The sequence below is a fragment of the Uloborus diversus genome, chromosome 4 (genome assembly GCF_026930045.1).
Source record: "Uloborus diversus isolate 005 chromosome 4, Udiv.v.3.1, whole genome shotgun sequence".
NCBI classification, from domain to species: domain Eukaryota; kingdom Metazoa; phylum Arthropoda; class Arachnida; order Araneae; family Uloboridae; genus Uloborus; species Uloborus diversus.
The window spans coordinates 167,590,719-167,612,150 of NC_072734.1; positions in this window are offsets into that span (position 1 = coordinate 167,590,719).

Here is a 21,432-nt window from a genome sequence, read left to right on the forward strand (position 1 = left end):
GCCAAAAGTACTACTTTTAGTCGCTGAAGTTGATAGAATGTGCAAAAAAAAAAAAAAAAAACATAGAGCGAGGAAAAACTTTTATTTTTAATTTTTAATTAATTTTTTTAAATGTTCGATTTTTTAAGTAAGGCGTGGCCTTTATGACGTCACAAGCAATGAACTTTGGCGCGATACTCCACTGGCACGCTGAATGTTTACGCTTGCTCTATACCGCATTTCCAGGTTATGATAATTCAGAAGCGAATTTAACATTGCGCTCTACGCTTGCTATCAACCATATCGTTGCCAGTGCATTTGAGTAAAGATGAGAATTAAATATTACGCTCTGCACTAATGGCGTCAATGAGATGCATTTCATCACTTGTGATGTCATGTGCAGAAGCGTAAAAAATTAAATTGAACCTGCGCACCGATTAAAATATTTGTTAAAAAATATTAAACTGTCCAAAAGGGTCAAATTCTATGTTTTTAGGCGTGCTCTTTCGGGAAAAAATACTGTTAAAGGTTTCGGTGCGACTTCCAACTTTCTTGAAATGACGACACAGTTCTTGAGAAAACAGGAGATTTATTTACACTATGTACAGGAAAGATCGTTAACAACTGCTAAATTAATCATCAGCAATTAAACAAATATTAATCAACACCGTAAACTCAACGGTTACACACGTATTTACATCCAAATACGTAAAACAATGCAGCGAAATACCTCACAATAAACAGAGCTAATCCACTCTCAGTACAAATTCTCAATCGAGACTGCCTTTTTATCACGCGGGACGCTATTTATAGACATCGAAAGAGAACTCTCAAATATTCCACAAGATTCCCGAAAATCGTGGACCGTTATTTTATTTCTTTCCATTCACAAATTTCATCATTCAGAAATGATGGGACCGTATACTTCGGTCGAATGTACGGGGGCTGTATATTCATTACAAGAAACTATTTACAGGTTACGTTACTACACTAATTTTAGATGAAAGATAATTTAATAAACGCCAAATTTAGCTAGATTACGACAAATTAATCACAAAAATAGTTACCATTTACAGAATTTGTAACAATACTATTAAAATTTCGGAAACGACCCCATTGCGTAGAGAGGTTTGCAATGTTATCGAATCTAAGCCTACTTGTAGAGGAATAATTATTAAAAGTTTGGCAAACCTCCACAAGTGTTCTTCCGTCCTTAAAAGAACTAGTTCGAAAAAATTGAAAAAAAAAAAAAAATTCTTATAAATTTATATGCTCTTTGATATTCGTAAAATATATGCTTCTCAGTTTTCATGATATGGAGAATGGATGTCATCATACATTATACCAAATGTTAACGAATTTTTTGTCCTAAAACTTTAAAAAAATTAATACTCCAAGAACATTATTAATTCTGTTATTATTATTATTATTATTTTCTGATGTGTTCAATGGGACCCCCCCCCCCCCTTCTCCCTTTTGCATTAGGGTCATTCCATGTCAAGTGATCCAAAACTTGGGAAAATTTTTCCCTCACCCTTTTGTATTTCTTTGAAATTTGGCTCATCGATTGTACCCTTCGAGGTAATCAAAAGTCCAAAGTTTTAAATTTTTATCTCAATTATTTTTTTATTTATGACACTTTGATTTTTCGAAAAACCCTCTTTTTTTCATGGATGTTTGAACATAAAATGGACGATACCTCAGCACCAAATATAGATAGAAAGATTTGGTAAAAAGCATTTTAAAGTACATTAGTTGCTGTTTAATTGGATATGCAACATGACTAATTTCTGAAAATTTTTAATTTTAAAAAATGAAATTTAAATTTTAAATTTAAATTTCTCAGAAAAGGTATAATGAATTTTTTTTTAAAAATTCTCAAAAATTTGTGTGTTTTTTATCTTTATTTGTGCAAAGTTTCAAGTTGGGATCTCAATGGGATCTAATTTTTATGAATTTTTAAATAAAATTTGACTTATGAAATAATGACATTTTTCAGATTCTAACTAGTTAAATATGGGGTTTTCTTACTGGGGATGGTCTAGTAAGGAGTAATTGATCATGATTATGCTTGAAATGAGCTGACATGAATTTGTAGATTGGTAAGCCCCCCCCCCCCCCCCCCACCACCACTTTTATTTATTTTTTTCAAAACCCTTCGAAAATTAAAATTAAATAAATAAAACAAAATAAATAGTAAACTTATTAAAAGTTGGTAAATAATCTTCTTTAAAGCAAGAAAAAGCCCCCCCCCCCTCCCAACACCACCACTTTTATTTTTTCTTTCAAAACTATTTTCAAAACGCAAAAAATAAATAAATTAATAAAATAAAACAAAATGAATAGAAAGCATATAAAAAGCTGGTAAATGTTCTTCTTTAAAGCAAGACGAAGTACATCCCCCCCCCCCCACCCACACATACTATTAACACTATAATAGTATCACGTCTCACCTGACGCTTTTTTTTTTTCGGACCAAGTGTTTCTTTTTCAATCCGAACTTCACAAAATTTACTTGATTAATTCACTATCTGATAAGGAAAGTTATGATTCATTTCATCCCCTATCCCTGCGCCAACTTTCAATTTTGGAGGGAGGAAAGAAATAGTTTGCCCAAAGATCATAGCAAAATAGGAGTGTTTCCCCCCATTTTGTTTCATTCTTTTCACAATAAACTAAAAATCAATCTAAGTATCAGATCATATGTATTTCTCCGCATAAAACTGTCTTTCTACAACATTTGGAGTGCGGCGGTCTTCTTTTCTTTAATGCTAGTTTTCTTTTTAGTTTCAGTTGTAAAGGAGAGCAATGCAGCGAGATCTATGCATATATTAAAAGCAGTTATAGATCAAACAAATTTTGCCAGTTTGAGCATAACCTTCCATGTTGTTAAGCTTCATTCCAGATTGCTCTTCCCCCTCCCTTTCCCCCTCCCCCTATCATCCCACTTTTCGAAAGAAAAAAAAAAGCTGCAAATGAGTGGTTCTATTTGTCTGTTAAAGTTTTTCTGACTTTTAGTTTTTATGACCCCCCCCCCATTTATAAGCCTTAGTCACTGCTGATGTTTAGCAGCGTGCATCCAGTTTATTATGATTATAACTCTTACGTGCCACCTTTTTTTTTTTTTTAATACAGTTTTGAGAGAAAAAAAAGATAAAAAGTGGTTGTGTGGCGGGGGGGGGGGGGTACCAATCTACAAATTCATGTCAGCTCATTTCAAGCATAGTCATGATCAATTACTACTTACTAGACCATCCTTAGTAAGAGAACCCCATATTTAACTAGTTAGAATCTGAAAAATATCATTATTTCATAAGTCAAAACTTTATTTAAAAATTCATAAAAATATGATCCCATTGAGATCCCAACTTTAAACTTTGCACAAATGAAGATAAAATACACACAAATTTTTGAGAATTTTTTAAAAAAAAATTCATTATACCTTTTCTGAGAAATTTAAATTTAAAATTTAAATTTCATTTTTTAAAAATTAAAAATTTTCTGAAATTAGTCATGTTGCATATCTAATTAAACAACAACTAATGTACTTTAAAATGCTTTTTACCAAATCTTTCTATCTATGTTTGGTGCTGAGTTATCGTCCATTTTATGTTCAAACATCCATGAAAAAAAGAGGGTTTTTCGAAAAATCAAAGTGTCATAAATAAAAAAATAATAGAGATAAAAATCTAAAAATTTGGACTTTTGATTACCTCAAAGGGTACAATTGATGAGCCAAATTTCAAAGAAATACAAAAAGGTGAGGGAAAAAACTTTGGATCACTTGACATGGAATGACCCATTAGAGTTCTCATGCATAATGCATTCTCTGTTGTTGTTGTTTTATTATTTTTTAATTTAAATATTTTTAGTACTATGTATATGTTTTAGGAAAGTTAATTTTGACTAAGCAGTATTGCCTTTTTACTCTAGATACTAACTAGTGGATTACAGAGCCATTTGAAATGATACATTATGGTTAAATTTTTCTTTAAAATAATTTAGATAAAGTATCATTAGCGCCTCTTGTCCCAGACAAACAATTTTTTAATTTAAAACTATTTACTATGTTTAAAAGTACAACAGAGAAAAATGCATATTTATATTTCATAATTTCGTCTTACGTCTGCGTATACTTATAAAATTTCTGTAATTTTCATTTGTTCATATAATTTTTCCTTCTTGCGAAAAACGTTTTTAATACGTAAAAAGCAACATGGGAAATATTCTTAAATTTTTATTCTTTAAAATTATTTATTTATTAACGCGTTTTTTACTTTATTTAATCTTTACTAAGAATGAAGCTGAAAGTCCCTTTGTCTGTCAGGATCTCTGTGACGCGCATAGCGTCTAAACCGTTCATCCGATTTTTATGAAATTTGGCACAAAGTTAGTTTGTAGCATGGGGGTGTGCTCCTCGAAGCGATTTTCCAAAAATTCGATGTAGTTCTTTTTTTATTCCAATTTTAAGGACAAAACTATCATAAGATGGACGAGTAAATTACGAATTTATCATAACGTGGAACTGTATCATGGGCACAAGCCAATTGACGAGATACGAAATTATCATAACGTGGAACCGTAATATGGGTACAAGCCAACTGGCGAGAAAATTCACCATTCATTATTTAAAAATACAGGCGAACCAAAAGACCTTTTAATTTTTCTATTACGGGCAAAGCCGTGCGGGTACCACTAGTAATTAATAAAGTAGTTGAGTAAGGGTTTTTTCTTTTTCGTATTTTCCTGAGGAAACACATAAACGTTTCCTGAAATCCTAATGGAAAAAAATTAATAGTTATTTTTCAGAATAGTATTTTTTCTTCTATTACTGGTTTTGTCGGTAAACAACTAACTCTAAAATTGTCATAAGATCTTCTTCCTGCCGGAAATTATCTTTATATTCTGAAGCTATAGAAAGTAATTTTATTCGTAGAGAGTATTTTAATTTTCAGTAAACCTCATATATTTGACGAAAATCGTTCAATTTGAAATTGAAATATGAAAAACATTGACATAACAACCTTTCAAACAAAGAAAGTGGATAGAAATTGAATCAGAAAGCTGTAAATGTTTGAAAAAAAAATCGTAAGAACCGTTCCTACCTCAATACACGACATTCAAATCGGAATTTTAAAGTTAAAGTAATAATAGGAATACTCCAATTTAGGATTGAAGTTAGTCGTTCATCACATGTACTTGCTTTCACTCTACGTAAATAAATAAAAATATTCTGTTTCTTTGTTTCAATAATAAAAATGGCGTCATATGAAGTGTAGAATAGAGTAAATGAAGTAGTTGTTTCCCACACTAAATGCAAAACTACTTAAAACAACCAAACAGAAATCGAACTTTTTTACGTCAATAGCAAAATGTACTATACAGTAGACCCTCGATTTACGCGGGGGTTACGTTCCACAGAAATGCCACGTAAATCGAAACCGCGTAAACGGAGACCTAGTAGTAGTGTTAAAATATGGGTCCGAAGATAAAACCAATACTTCATTCTAGTGATGACTAATTGTATAATAAGTTTAATGTGTGCTTCTATCGATTTTTATGCATAACATGCATAAAGAAAACATAAATTTATTTCGTGTTCTGTTTACAAAGAGGAGATGGCAATTAAGAATTTTTCTATGTAATTCTTTGCAGAGCATTAACGCATCCATGACCGCTTGCGTCATTTCGATGATAGAATCTTCCTTCACTAACAAATCAGAAAGATCATTTCTATTGTCTGGGAATGGTTCAAAATTTTCAATGTGAACGTTTTTGGTTGTGTGTCACCGATGTCGGTATGCTCGTTGTTTTTGGCCTCCTTTGTCACTCCTTAACGCTCTTCTTCACGTGAATTCTGAACTGGGTGAGTTTAATAACTTTACTTCTGGAAAGAGCTTTGGAACTAGTCGCATAAAATGTCTCCATTGGCCTGAGCTCGATTATTAGCACGCCAAAATGCAGTTGATTACGTGTAATCTGCAATCTTTAGGAGTTTGGACTTTTGAAAGGGGGGGATATTTATTTGCATTGCCTCATCCGCGTAAAATAAAATAAAGGCGTCAAATCTTAAACTGCGTACAATCGAAACCGCGTAAAATAAACCCGCGTAAAACGAGGGTCTACTGTATATTTCCAAAATGCATCAGATATTAAACAATGCCATCGCCAACAAGTGAATACATCTGGTCACAAAACATTCCAGAAACACTAAAACGAGCATAAACATGGCAAGTAACACATAGTAGCAAGAAAAGTGCATGAAAGTGCAACAATATAAATGATAAAAGACAGCGTCGGCGTAGAAAACGCGGGCTTTTATGACTAGTTATTGAAAATAAAAGCTTAATTTTATGATTCATGTCTTTTTTAATAGTCAAAAATGCACAGAAATGGAGACAGAAATACATATACAAGAACCATTGATAAAATTTTACTTCAGTCAATGAAAACTTAGAGTCATGAAATGTGAAGAAAAATGTTGTGTTGCTCGTGCTGGGCTTGCGCTTGAGGAGCTGTTTACTCTTACCTCTTCTATAGGTTAAAATAAGAAATTACAACGTCAAAAAGCCCAATGTGCAGATTACTGAAGACACTTGTTTCAGTGTTACAAGTAACGCTTTTTTCAAGACCAAAGAAATGAGTTTATGGATTAAATAACATAAGCTTATTTCTTTTGCATTGAAAAAGGCGTTCCTTGTAGCGCCGAAACACGTGTCTGCAGTAATCTGCAGATTGTGTTTTTTGACATTGTTATTTCTTATTTTACTTTTTATGCACAAAGGTATTTATTTAACTTCTTCAATAGAGTTATATGCATTTAGTCATCTTCCACTCTAATTTCGTTTCTTAAAAATGATGTCAACTTGTGTTTTCTACGTTACTAGCGGGTATACCTTTTTTGGGCGGGGGGGGGGTGATTTCTTTCATGTATTTATGAATTTTATAAGTAAAATATAGCTATAATTGTGACAAAACTTACCTGGCAACGTCGAAATGCTGTGATTAGAAACTGCGTAACTTTCACAATGCTGCCAGGTTAGGTTTGCCCCAGCTGTTGATTAAATTCCTTGTATGTCATTCTACAAATAGTACGTGTCTTTTACAAAAATACATGAACATTGTAAAAATAGCAATAGCAGCCTTTGATGCTTTGCAACCAGACCCGTCATTTTGATTATACCCAATTCATACCGAATATATTCGTGTATACTCAATGCAAATTTAATCGGAATACAGCGAAAACTTCATCCACTAACACGCAAAAGCATGAGTTTTGCAAAACCACAGGAACCAATCGACGCCCCCCCCCCTTTTTAAATGACGGGTTTTTAACTCTTGCTCAACGAATATACGAAATTTGTGTTCTTCAACAAAATTATTTAATACTATCACTTTGAAATGAAAATTTTAAGTTATTCTTTTTGCAATGAAACTTTTTTTCGACAATTTGGAAGCAGGTATATTCATAGAACAAATTTGCATTTGTATTTTTGAACTACATTCTAAGCAAGGTTACTACACTCAATTTCAAATTTTCCCAAAATAAAAAACTTCAACTGAAAGAAGGAGGTTTTTAGAGCATCATAAAAACACCCAACAAAAAAAAGCTGACAACTATCTGTTTGCGCAGAACAACTTTAAGTCAAGATTAATTCTATTGATTCCCAAAATGTATTCAACTTTTACTACAATGTTGTTTTTCTAAGGGCTTAGCTTCGACTTTAAAGATAACATTCCTAATCCTATTTTTAAGCTTTCATTCTTTTTCAACGTAATAAAAAGAAAGAAAATCGCTTGATCCGATTACACGAGGTTAAGTTTTCGTTCTATGACTTTCAGAAAAAGAATCAGATTAGCTTCATGATGGTTCATGTCGTGAAATTGATTCATTCTAAAACCATTCGTAAAGGAAACAGTAAAAATCAAAAGTAGTACAACTTATAACGGTGCTTTAAAATGACTGCTGGAAATCTGTGTTTAAAAATTAATTTAGACGCTGAAATAGGAAAGCAAAATCTTGAAACTGCGTTAGACAAGACTTGAAGCAAATTAATTATGCACTTATTATAAATCATTTCAATATGTACCGTTTTGTATTAAAACCATGTTTCGTGTTATATCGAAACCGTGTTATGCGAGACTTTGAAATCGTGAATCACGGAATGTGTATGGTATTATATCGAAACCAAGTCTTAAGGTACAAATTTTATAATAGATGAAATTTCAGCTCAATAAAACATATAAACGAAAATTGGCAACCTAAGCATACAGCGGCCCTCTGATCTAAAACTAAGACTTGTTGCAAACGATACAACTGAATAATTTTACATGCTTGTTAAAACTTTCATGCACAGCTAGAAAAACTTTATCAACTTATTTACTAACAAAACGCATTCTATTAGAAAACAAATCTGAGCTTTTCAATAGCAATAAAGTTCGTATAAGCAACTACAATAAAACAAACTATTAAATTCAATAAATATAATTATTCTATTTATTTTATTTTATAATTTGTTTCAACTACATTTTTTATTTATTGTTTTCCAAATTTAACTTATGTTTAATAATGATGTTATTTTCTTACAATGCATTGGAAACAAAATAATTTTCAACTTTTTGTTTTTAGAGCACTGATAAGAAAAATAAAGTATTTAAAAGAAACAAGTTAGTGTGAAACGGGAAAACCAAATTCACTAGCCGATGACAAACAATTCTTCGTAAAACTTTCATAAAAATAAAGTGAATATTTATTAGAATTATTATCAGAAATTTTTAACAGTACGTAAAACAAAAATGAAATTCCATCTTTTAAAATTCGAGTCATATGAAAACTGTGTAGTGTTTCATTCAAGCTTTGTACTGTGCAATATCGAAACTGTGTTATAATAATCGCAAATTAGGTATCGTGAAATATTAAAACCGTGTTGTAGAAGTACGTGGGACGCCTGTACTTAATATTTTTTATATCATTGTATGTGTCATTCTCCAGAAAATATAACTTTTGAACGCCAATACTTTTCAATTTCGCAACCTTATTTTTTTTTTCATTCTTACATGAAATTGTTACTTACTAGAAGTAACCACAAACATTGGCCCAGCTGAGTTCCTATTATTTTACTCATAAATAAAAAAATAATAATAATAAAAATTAAAAAATGCCCTGTTCACGGAAATAAAAAACTAGTATGTTGTGGCCATCACGAAACTTTCTTCTATATTTTTCTCTTTTTTTTTTCTGATCCCTCCCCATGCTTGACGAGGAAGCAATATTCCCAACAAAAACAAAATTACACATGCAAAAACTTGACGACTATCCCAATGTCTGAATTATTGCAAAAGCAAAGCAAAGAGCGAAAATTGAAAGTTATTTTAAAAGCCTTGCTTGAATGAATTACAAATATTTTATTTATTAACAAACATAAGATGGCAACAGTTAAAAATTTTAAATCATTGAGATAATATTTCCTATCATTTCCATACAATTAAAATCACGAGAAATACGCAGACGACAATCTATTACGATTTATCTTTCTTATTGTTGCATTAATAAAAATATTTTTATTTGTAAAAAAAAAAAAAAAAAAAAAAAAAAAAAAAATCAACACCTCTTGGAGCGATCGGCGTCAAAATTGAACCAAAGCCTGTTTACATATGGATTAACATATATTCCAAATTTCAACCAGAACGTAGCATTACTTCTTGAGATAGGGCACTCAAAATGGAAAAAAAGAACGGGTGATTGCGCTACCCCCTTTTTAGCTGTTGACACAAAAATAAAATCAGTTCTTATACCCACTAAGGGCTACTTGCCGATAAATTTTTCTTTCATTCCGTTCATTATTTCTTGAGATACAGCAGTCACAATTGACGACAAAAAACGTTCTATAGCTCAACCCCCGTTTGAGTTATTGACACCAAAATTGAATCAGCACCTGTTCCTGTTAATACCAACATATGGACCAAATTTTGTTTGATTCCGCCAGTTACTTCCAGAGGAATAGCAAGCATGCGTAACTCGAAAAACGTCCCATTGCTCCACCCCCCCTTGAAGGAATTCGCGCCAAAAACTAATGGGCACAAGTTCACATAGGGGCACATATGTGTACTAAATTTCGTTCGATTTCATGCGGTAGTTTTTGTTGTAGAGCGGCCACAAAAAACTGGTCACACACAGACGTGACACGCATACATACACACACACACATACACACATACACACACACACACACAGACAGACAGACATTTTCCAAAAATGGTCGAAATGGACTCAGCACACCTCAAAACGTTCGAATCCGTCAAAATTCGAAATTCGAAAATCTGCACGAATCCAATACTTTCTTCTATATATTAGATATAGAAGAAAGTAAAAAGAAAAAACTTTTAATGTTTAAAAATTGAGGCTAATTTAATATCAAAGTAGTAATTTTGTTAATTGTGCAAAGAATCAGCTACTTTATTCATTAGTGGTAATCGAATATTAAGCTCTCTTAATTAAAGTACGGTTTAATTAGTAGTTATCCTTTTAGTTTAAATGTGTGTTAAAAATGATATTTAGTAAATTTGAGAATATACTGGCAATTTATAATTTTGGTAGAATGCCTAAGATTGATGTGTATTTCCCCTCCATCATTTATTTTCACCTCAGAAATAATGACATTGATAAGGTCTGTCACGGAGGTGAGGTGCATTTTCCATTAATATAGGCCTAATAGATACTTTTTTCATGGATTTTTTTTTCTTCGTTGCTACAATCTGCACATGTTAAGCATATGGAAACATGTTTACTTATTTTTTTACATTAATTTACATTCCTGAAATTCAGGTTCACGGAGGTGAGAAGTCAGAATAACCACACTAAGTTTTTAAAACAAAATCTATATCTTCTTATTTTTCGACAAAAAGCTCACAACTTCAACTATGGCTGAATATAAACAAGGAGGTCCCCTTGTATCATGTAAAATAAAACTTGATGTCATTACTGCCACGTGTTAATGAGGGATGTGCATTTTGTGTTGAGGTAACGGAAGTGAGAATTTATTGTGTGACATGACCCCTTATTCTACCAAAACAAACTAAAACACACTATTAAAAATTTAAATATGCTTAAACAGTTAGTATTTGAGACACTTGTGAAAGGATGAATGAATAAATAAGTACATACTTTTAATTAAACAAGTTATTAAGCAACATAAGCAGTCACACAAGGTGTGTGACATGCCACGAAGGTGAGAATTCACTTGTTATGAACCAAAAATACACTAAAATAAAAATTATTAAAAAATTGTTGACAGGTTTAAATAGATATATTTTTGATGAAAATAAAAGTCATTGTTAAATTAATTGTTCCTTATAGGTTTTATTGTAAAAGGCGTGTGACAGAAAAGTTACTTTTTGAAGAATGACCCGCATACGCTTTTATCCACTTTCTTTCGTAATATTTTTTCTTAAGCAACACACACACATTTACACATACACAACATTCTATTCCAAATTTGTATGCGTGCCTTTTTTAATATTTATTGTAAATCCCTTCTAAATAAAGAATTTGTTCATGCATAGAACTGTGTTAATAGTTTTGCCGAAATTCCACCAAAATTCCATCCTATTTCCGGCACGAAAGTTTTCCAACTACTTATTCGCGTGATTGCGCCGCTGTGTTGCCAGTTTCGGTTAGCACAATTTTTATTTATCACGAAGAGAAGTTCGTGAACTGTGTGCGAGGTTATTATTTCACATCCGCTAGTGAATAAATAACACTTTCGCCAGAAATAGCTTCCGATGGGAAACGAACTCACTGACTGTAAACTGAAACAGTTAATATTGCACTAAAAATATGAAACTCATTATATTTTTAGCTCTTATTATGTGAGAATGGTATAAATAACTCATAAAACTAATGAAAGGGTAGCAGATGACAAGATCAGGGGCCAGTAAAATCGGGTTTGAATGATTTCAATTACGGTGCGAAGTGGCGTCTCCAGCAAATTAAAACGAGCCGATGTATCACTCACATGACTTCCTTTTACGCCAAATTAATGATAACACTTTAAATATTTTTGACCCAAGTTTCTTGCGAACTGAAGCAAAAAAAACGTTTTATATAAGTTAATTTTCCCAATATTGGACATTTTAATGTGATTCAATGGTTAACTCTCTAAATATCGCCAGTAGTAGCCGAAATGTATCAAATTTTATAATAAAAAAAAGGCAACTTTTTTGTCGCCAGGTTGGCGAAAAAACTTGGCGACCAAAATTTTGGCGATATGTTGCCAAGGTGTACCAAATTTCAACTTTCTAGGACATACCGTTTTTGAGCCATGCGAGATATATACACATATACGCACATACATACATACGTACATACGGACATCAAGAGAAAACTCGTTGAAATTAATTCGGGGGTCGCCAAAATGGATATTTCGGGTGCCTATACGTTCTTAGACATATATCTACGTGTGGTCGGGTTGAAAAAAAAACTCAAGATTCATTCGGGGGCGAGCAAAATGGAAATTAATGCCTATTTTTGGGCTAAAATTTTTTCGTGAACTTTGTATACACAGAAGTAAAAATTTGCAGTTGACTCTCCGTTTATCGACTTTCAAGTAACAACAAAAAAATCGTCCTGTACAAGAATGCTTCCTAATATAGAATGCTTCTAAAACTACATTGGAGCATCTGGGACCGTGAAAAGTCGTCTTTAAATACAGAAAGTCGTTACGGCGTCGTTAAATCGAAAACCAACTGCACTTACAAAAGTAAAAGAACACTTGTCAAATTAAATAAAGATACTTCTAAAAATTTTGAAAAAAAAAATAGAACCGACTTCAAAATTGCTCTAAAAAGTGAAAAATAATTTTATTCTTTAAACACCATCGATAATACTTTTAAACATAATTTTTGAAGTTGGCGCAAAAACGATCGATAAAACCATTCACAGCCATAACTCAACTACAAGTATAAATTTAACCACGTCCAGTTTCTTCACTACCACATGCATTACGCATTGATGACAGCATATTTGAGTAACGATATAAATGTTTCGTTCCTAAGTTTGGATGATTTTTTGATAAAAATATGAACGAAGCATGGTTGCAATGGATTTTACTTTTTGTTTTTGCGCCAACTTCAAAAATTATGTTTAAAAGTATTATCGATGGTGTTTAAAGAATAAAATTATTTTTCACTTTTTAGAGCAATTTTGAAGTCGGTTCTATTTTTTTTCAAAATTTTTTTATTTCATTCTTTTTAGTGTAAATGTAGATATTTCAGTAAAAGTAAGAAGTTACCTAGTAAGAAGTGCGGCTCTATATCACTGTATTGCTTTAGAAAAGCCTTTATTCAAAATTATCATTACAATTACTATTAATGTTACAGTTATATGGCACCAAACTTTTATAACAATGAGTTTCATATTGTCGCGTAGATGAAGATAGTGAAGACAATGTGAAAGCCAAATGAAGCGAATACTCGTTAGTCTCAACTCGAGATCTTAATTCAGAACCACGAATGAACGTTACATCTCCTTGTATACAACTTGAAAAAGTGCTGGAACTTTCCAGACTTGAAAAGATACAGAAATTAATAGAACATTCGAGAAAATAAGGAAAACAGTAGAAACGAAATTTTAGTAAAATTCACTTTGTCCTAGTCGGGATTTGAACCCAGGTTGCTCGTGTGGGAGACGAGAATTCTACCACTGAGCCACCGTTATCCACGGATGACAAGTGCGAACTTTGCTACAATATCATTTTAATCATTTAATAGGGAAATTTACTGTTTTTTGCCCATAAATTTTTTTCTAAAGAACAAATATGGTCAAACAAAGTAATGGGACCTAAGTTGAGCCATCCTCTATCCATTAAAAAAAGAATCATCAAAATCGGTTCACTAGGTGAGACGCTATGAGTGGACAAACAAAAAAAAAAAAACATACATACGGTATGAACTGATAACCGCCTCCTTTTTGAAGTCGGTTAAAAAGTAAAATGACACCTGTCAAACTAAATAAAGATATTTACAAAAGTAAAATGACACCTGTTTTTAAGAAACAGAGTAGAGGAATAAAAGTAAATGTCATTAGAGGATGCCCACAAATGACGTCACACTTTTTTCATAATATTTGACAAACTCTTCCTTTTGTCACGAAGTGTTACACTTCACCTTATTCCCTCCCCTTGCTTTTTCACATGTCACGTCACGTTACATAAGCATATTGTTGTACAAAACTACTTGATGTCACACTTCGTGTTACCTTTTCTCTCCCTCTTGTCACAATGCCTCTATCCCCCATCAAAATGTGACATCGTTTCTGTACGACCATTTAAATATTTTTGCATCAGTCAGAGTCTTAATAAGTTTGCATCGTTGCTTTCGAACATAGGCAAAAGAGTAGAGATTATTGATGGTATGGGTATATCATTATTGGAATCCACGATTTCCAAGTTGGCCACCTTTTAGAACTGTATAGCAACCCCAGAATTAACGCCTGGGGCCGTGGTAGCCTGATCGGTAGGGCATTGGACTCGGGGCCGGAGGGGCTCGGGTTCGATCCCCGCTGGTCGAAGACCCACCGTCGTCATTAAAGGGGACTGGGCGACGTTAAATATGCTCGTGGTCTCAATGTCCTCCAAGTGAAACGATGCCTCTGGGGGTGCTAGTACCAGGTAGCTATTAGCTCTTGAACTAGTTCTAAATTCTCATTAACTGTTCGATCCGGTGATGGTGCTGCCATCTATCGGTATATAAAATAATGGAGGCAAGGCACTAGTATGCAGACCTCGACATAAATACAGTTGAAGTCAGTTGTGACTCTTGAATAGAATAGAATAGAATTAACGCCATGTTTGGCCAATAAAGTTACATAGACACTGCTTACCTTGAAGCTCACATATTATTTTGTCTTTTAAATTTAACAATTCATGTTACCAGATTAAAAGGTCTATTAAAATGTAAAATAATCCGTCAAACAAGTAAATTAAGCTACTAAAAATCTTTAAAATGGTAAATAATCTGCTACATCTATAAAACAAGTCATTAAAGAATGATAAAAATTCTAATAAAATATAAAATAATCCGCCAAAAATATTAATTAGCGTTGAAATCTCTAATGAAATTTAAAACGTCTCATAAATGTTATGTGTCATTAAAAACTTCTTTAGAGTCATTAAAGTTCCTTTAGAGAGCTAAGTTGAAACACGAGGAGAAAACATCGCTGCGACAACAAAACAATTTTTTTTTTTCTGTTTTCGCTAAGGGGGGCCGTGATAGCCTGATCGGTAGGGCGTCGAACTCGTAAAGGAAGGGTCCCGGGTTCGATCTTTGCAGGATCGAAGATCCTCCGTGACCGTTAATGGTGACTGGACACGTTAAATATGCCGTCGTTACAAAGTCCTCTAAGTGAAACGATACCTCTAAGGGTGCTGGACCATGGATTTCTCGCCTTTGGCCAGGATCAAAAATTAGGCCTGTCTTCAGAGTTTCTACAGTACACACTGTACAGGGTACACACTGACACACATACACGCTGACACACATACACTCAAGCCTTTGTGCATACACGCAGGTCTACGCACACGCACAAACCTAGCTTATACATTCACACACGCACGCCTACACAAACACACGCCTGCACACACACACACTCCACTATACACACGTGACCGCCCAGGAGGAGGGTCAGGCTTGAGAGGACAGAAGCCGTTTCTAGAAACAATAACTCCAATGAGGAGGATCCTGCCGAAACTCCTGATTGCGAAAAACATAATTTAAATTAAAAATTTCAGAATATAAATTTATTTATTTTTTTCGTTTTCATTAAAAGATCAATGTTTTGAAACATAGATGGTTTTCAATCGCTGTCGTTTCTCTATAAAAAGTTTTACTATTATTTTCAATTAAAAATACAAAAACATTAACATCGAAAAATCATCGAACCCAAAACACCGATGTTCCAAAAACATCGAAAGTAAAACATTGATGTTCCAAAAACATTGAAAGAAAAACATTGATGTTAAAATCATCGATGTTTTAACAAAAACATCGATGTTTCCAAAGCATTCACATCGATGTCGCACCCCTAGTGGTGACTAGAAAGGAAAAGAACTGAAGGCAATTGAAATTGCGTCTACCTTGTCATTGGTGACCAGAAAATTTCCCAATCTCGATCTTCAACCAGCAAATCATTAGATGCACTGCGTCCTGAAATAAGACAGAAAGACATTATATTGTTGATAGTGGTTATTAAAGAAAAAGGAATACGTCCATATGTCTGTCGACATGTTGGAATTATTTTTTGGAGTAAAAACAAAATGGTCCGGGCATGCCACATCAAATATTAAAATCAAGAGCGTTTAAAAATAACAAAAATGATTTAATTAGTCAGTTTACTAAAATACATTATGCTTACAGAATGCTTAAAATGGCATGATTCAAAGGTCAACACAAGTTCCATCTTTTTTTTTGGGGGGGGGGGGGGTCACTCTAAAAGTCACATCGAGTTCTTACATCGTTCGATGATAGTTCAGTGGCATCTGCTCAGTTACTACTACGCCATCTATATTTTCTATATTTTTCTACACTAGTGCAACATATTACTTGTTTCCTAATATAACGTAATTACCTTAAACTTTCTATGTGTGACGTATGTTACACAAATCAGGTCTTTAATTGTTTTTTTTCCTTAAACTAATGAGTCTTTCCCCGAAACAAGCTACTACTATTACCAATTATTTGCTAATCATGTTAACTAGTATGTTTCAGTGACAACGAATATATCAAACTACACCCCCCCCCCCCATAACACAGAAACATAATTTATCTTTATTCAAGCAATTTTATCTATTACACATAGTATAAGACTTCTACTTTAGAATGAAATGAAAGTAATGCTTAAACAATTTAAGACTTGAACAAATAAAAAATATGCAAAACAAAAATTTATCAGTTTTACATTCCCGTTAAATGTCAGGAAAATAAATTTCTTTAAAGAACATCATGATTTATTTACAACTAAGTTTCATGCAATTAATTTTCTAAACGTTAGTTTATCGTTTAAAAGGTTTTCTGTAAATAAAGGTTTCTGCAGTTATTGCAAGTAACTGCAGAAAACAGACTTTGCAATTGCGGAAAAATATTTTTTGAAAAATGGAAGATTATTCGATTTCCTCTGCCACCGCAGTAAATTAATTATGTGTTCGTTCTTTTAAACTGTTTAAGATGCTTCTTGGCGGTAGAGTTTAAAAGTTATTCGTAAACTTTTACAGGCAAGACATATTATTCGGAAATATGCCAAGCCACGTTGTTATTTTTATCTTATGGGATAATCAGGGTAAGGAAAAGTTTTAATCGTGTAGAAACGCTCTATCTAGAAAACTGGATTTCAGTAAAAACACGTTTTAGTTATCAACACCTGTTCTTATTTATAATCATGACTATTTGAAATTATTGAAACCCGATTTCAAAAAAGAGAATGTAGTCAATACTCAACACATGTTTTTCATTTTATCCATAGCAGTTCATAGAATTACCTAGTTCATCTAACCTTCTTTTTCAATCCATAAGAAATCATCCAAAGAAGTTTCTGATCGTCGTCTGACGGTTGCGTTTAAAAATATTGGTGTTTTGAATATATCTACCTGGATACAGCACCCATTGAGAAGAGATGAAATGGAGAAAGTGAAGACTTTCATTCGTGAAGCCAAGACCCCCAAGTCACGTGATAGATTTTAAAGCAAAGCATTGGAAGAAATCAGGCTTCTTTCGTTTGTTTCACGCAAAACGCGCCAACCATTCGTCGTTGCTGAGTCACGTGACTTGGGGTCTTTGGACTTATCTTTTGCTAAGCCAATGATCAGACTTGCTCCCTCCATTTACTAACTCCTACTCTAAGGTCGCAATCCCCCCACCCCCTCTCCCACTACTTGGGAATAAGAGTGTTGGTAAATGAAACTCCACTTTTAGTGACAATCACCGAGAAAAACGATCGATCAATACTGATTAAATTGATCATTTTAAGGATAATCGCAAATGCTCAGTACATTACAGCCTTTGTTGGGTCAAAAAAGGTATTAACATAATTCCCAAGAAAGGAAATAATGAGGTAAGATATTGTGAATGCTGAAATTGAATGACTGATATAAGGCAATAAAAAAAAAAAAAACTTTTCGAAGGTTGGATCAAGTTTTTATTTTTATTCTTATAACTAGTTGTACCCGACGCGCGTTGCTACGCTAACAAAAAAATACATCATTATACTGATTTTCATGACAATCGGTTGAACGGGGCAGAAGTTGCTACTCTGCAGTGCCACCTGGTGGCGAGTGGCTTCAATGAGCATATTATGCACCTTCTCCGTGGAAAAATACATATACATAGCAATTTTCATAATAATCGGTTCAGGTATCAAGTGAAGCCGTGACTATACTCAAATTTTGTACTCACGCAGTTTGCAAGATCAATCAATCGCTAAAAATATCAAATAGAAAAAGTTTCAAATCCCCCCGTTGCATAAAAAGCAATAAAACAATAAAGAAAGAATTTATTTGTTCAAACTCAAGAAAAATGGCAACAGCTAACTTCTTATCAACGAGATCTTTCACGCGAATTAATTTCTGCAGCCGATAATTTTATTTGTATTTATCCAACGGATTGTGACTTAAATTGGAATAAAAAAGGAACTATCGATCGGATTTTTTTCGAACTGGTCTATAAACATTCCCAGTACCAAAAATAACAAACGGTGAAAGTTTCTGCCAAATCTGCCGAGTAGTTTTTGAGTTCATGGATGACATACAGACAAACATTCATTTTTATATATATAGATTAATGTTTTTCCTATATTTTTTTTATTTAATAGAAACTTTAGCACATTACATTCGTCATTCTCTTTTTACTACATTGCTACATCTTTAAAGTGATTCGTACGATAAGTGATTCACAAGTATTAATTTTTATAGACAGATTTTATTTATTTTAAGTAAGCGTATATAATATATGTATTCATTTAAAACTAATAAATAGTTTTTTTTCCTTCTCATATTAGTACTTTAGCTTCAATTTTGCATTTTTCTATAAAAATTTAATATATTTATAAAAAAGAACCATCATAAAGTACTAATGACATTTTAACCCAAAGAAAATGACAACTACTTGTCCTAAAGCAAAAATAAATCTTTGGTTATTCCAGAATAAAATAACGATGCTAACATCCTCTGCAAAACCCAACCATTTCTTCTGTCTAATAGAATCAAAACGCAAACAAATGTTTAAATATCGTTTTCGCCATCTTATCACGACATCAAACTCAAGCGCATATCATGGCATTGGATTAACATGCGTCTCTTTGATGTTACATATTGCATTGCCTTCCAAATTTATTAAATTTCCGCCAACTCTTGGTTTCCACCCTGTCTAAAATCATTATCTACGAAAAGCTGACGAAGCAATCTACGACGCTTAAGTTCATCTCGTAACGATATTGATTTCTGATAGCACTTGAACCATGGGAAGAAAGAGTTTATAGTGGAACTAAAAGTAACTTTTGTTTTTAAAATATTATAAAGAAAAGCGTTCGCACGCAACATTTTAATATTCGCAACTCTAGAGCTCAAATACGCTACCTTGCGGTGATTAACAATACTTCCGAAAAAGGTAAAACAGTCCATTCTACGTGTTTTCTTTGGGGTAAAATACAGGCTTCAGACAGTTAATGGCGTAATGTGATTTCAGAAGAATAGAAAAGAAAGCTTCCCACAAACACGATAAAAATTACTGTCATTCACAAAGCGCCAAAGCAAGTCATAAGTTACGGCATTTGTTTGTTTTACCTTTTCTATCCGCCATTAGACAGTGGCTGCAGCGCTCCCTATAGTTTATTGGAGTTGCGAATTTGTAAATCTCTACTAATAATAAAACTGAAAGTCTTTCTGTCTGGATCTCTGTCCATATCTCTGTGACGCGCATAGCGCCAAAACCGTTCGGCCGATTTTCACGAAATTTGGCACAGAATTAGTTAGCAGCATGGGGGTGTGCAACTCGAAGCGTTTTTTCAAAAATTTGATTTTGTTCTTTTTCTATTCCAATTTTAAAAACATTTTACTCTGCAAATTGTCATAACATGGAAGAGTAACGTAGGCGAGCAAATGAACATAGCCATATTTGCGAGAAATTCATCATCCATTATTTGTAAATATACAGGCTAGCCAAATGACCTTTTAATTTTCAACTACGGGCAAAGCCGTACGGGTATCGCTAGTTATCTATAAAACTAGATGCGTATAGTTACCTTCCTCAACGGAGAAATTCGTGATTCAAATAAATTGTAGGAGGTGCTGAAGTCTGTGGGTAATGGCGTATGAAAGAGGTAAAACTAAGGAAGGAGGAAATGAATGACCTGTGAATTGAGATATCAGCCTTCTACCCACAAAATTAAAATGCTTTATCGCTTTGGCTCATTTCTTAAACCAGTACGAGGTGGTGTGTTCAATTCGATCTCTAGAACTGCAAATAAATTTGTATGTTTGTTCAATATTTTTTAAATTAAGGTTTTACTGGAGATAAATTATAAAGCTTTTTCATTTTCTTTTTTATTGACTGAACTGCAATAAAATAAAGATAATCTGTAGTCTGTCTTTATCCTATTATTTTTTAAAGAAAATCTTAACTGTGCTTTTTTTTGGTCAAATGGCATTTTTTTGTTCACGAAATTAAAATTGCCGTTTTTAGCCTACTTCCCCAGTAAAAGTCAGAGAAAGACGAAAAAAGCATGAAAAAAGGCTTTATGCATCTTGAAAATATTACAAAAAACAAAAACAAAAAATTCAAAAATAAAAAATAATAATTAAGTGAATATCAAAAAATTAAAAATTGGAAAGTAGGGTATTGAGATGGGGGAAATGTCTGTCTGTCTGTCTGCCCCCCCCCTAATAACTTTTGAGTGAATAGTCCAATTCGAACAAATTTGTTTTTGTTCAAAAGATCTCGGCTAGGACACCTCATTCCTATATTTCATTTTCTGATTTGAACTATTTTTTGTCCAATTTTGAACAGTTCAAAAAACTTAACATTAGCGTCTATGGGGAAATTCAAGGCAATTCCGAACTGTGAGGCGAATTTGCTTCAAACTTTGTAGGAAAAAGCTTTTGATGAAAAACTTGTATATAAAATATCTTTTTGATTTGAACAATTTTCCTTTCAATTTTGAACGGTTCAAATCCCTTAACATTAGCGCCTACGGGAAAACTGAAAGTCAATGCAGATTCCGTACTTGAAGGTGGATTTACTTCAAACAAATTTTGTTCGAAATAGGTCTTGACGACAAACTCCAGACTCCGACTCCGAGAATTTAGGGGCACCTGACTCCGATTCCGCCGTCTGACAATTAGTCGAACTCCGACTCCCCGACTTCGACTCTGACTTCGTAGCTTTGGCAAAAATTTATTACACGGAGGACAA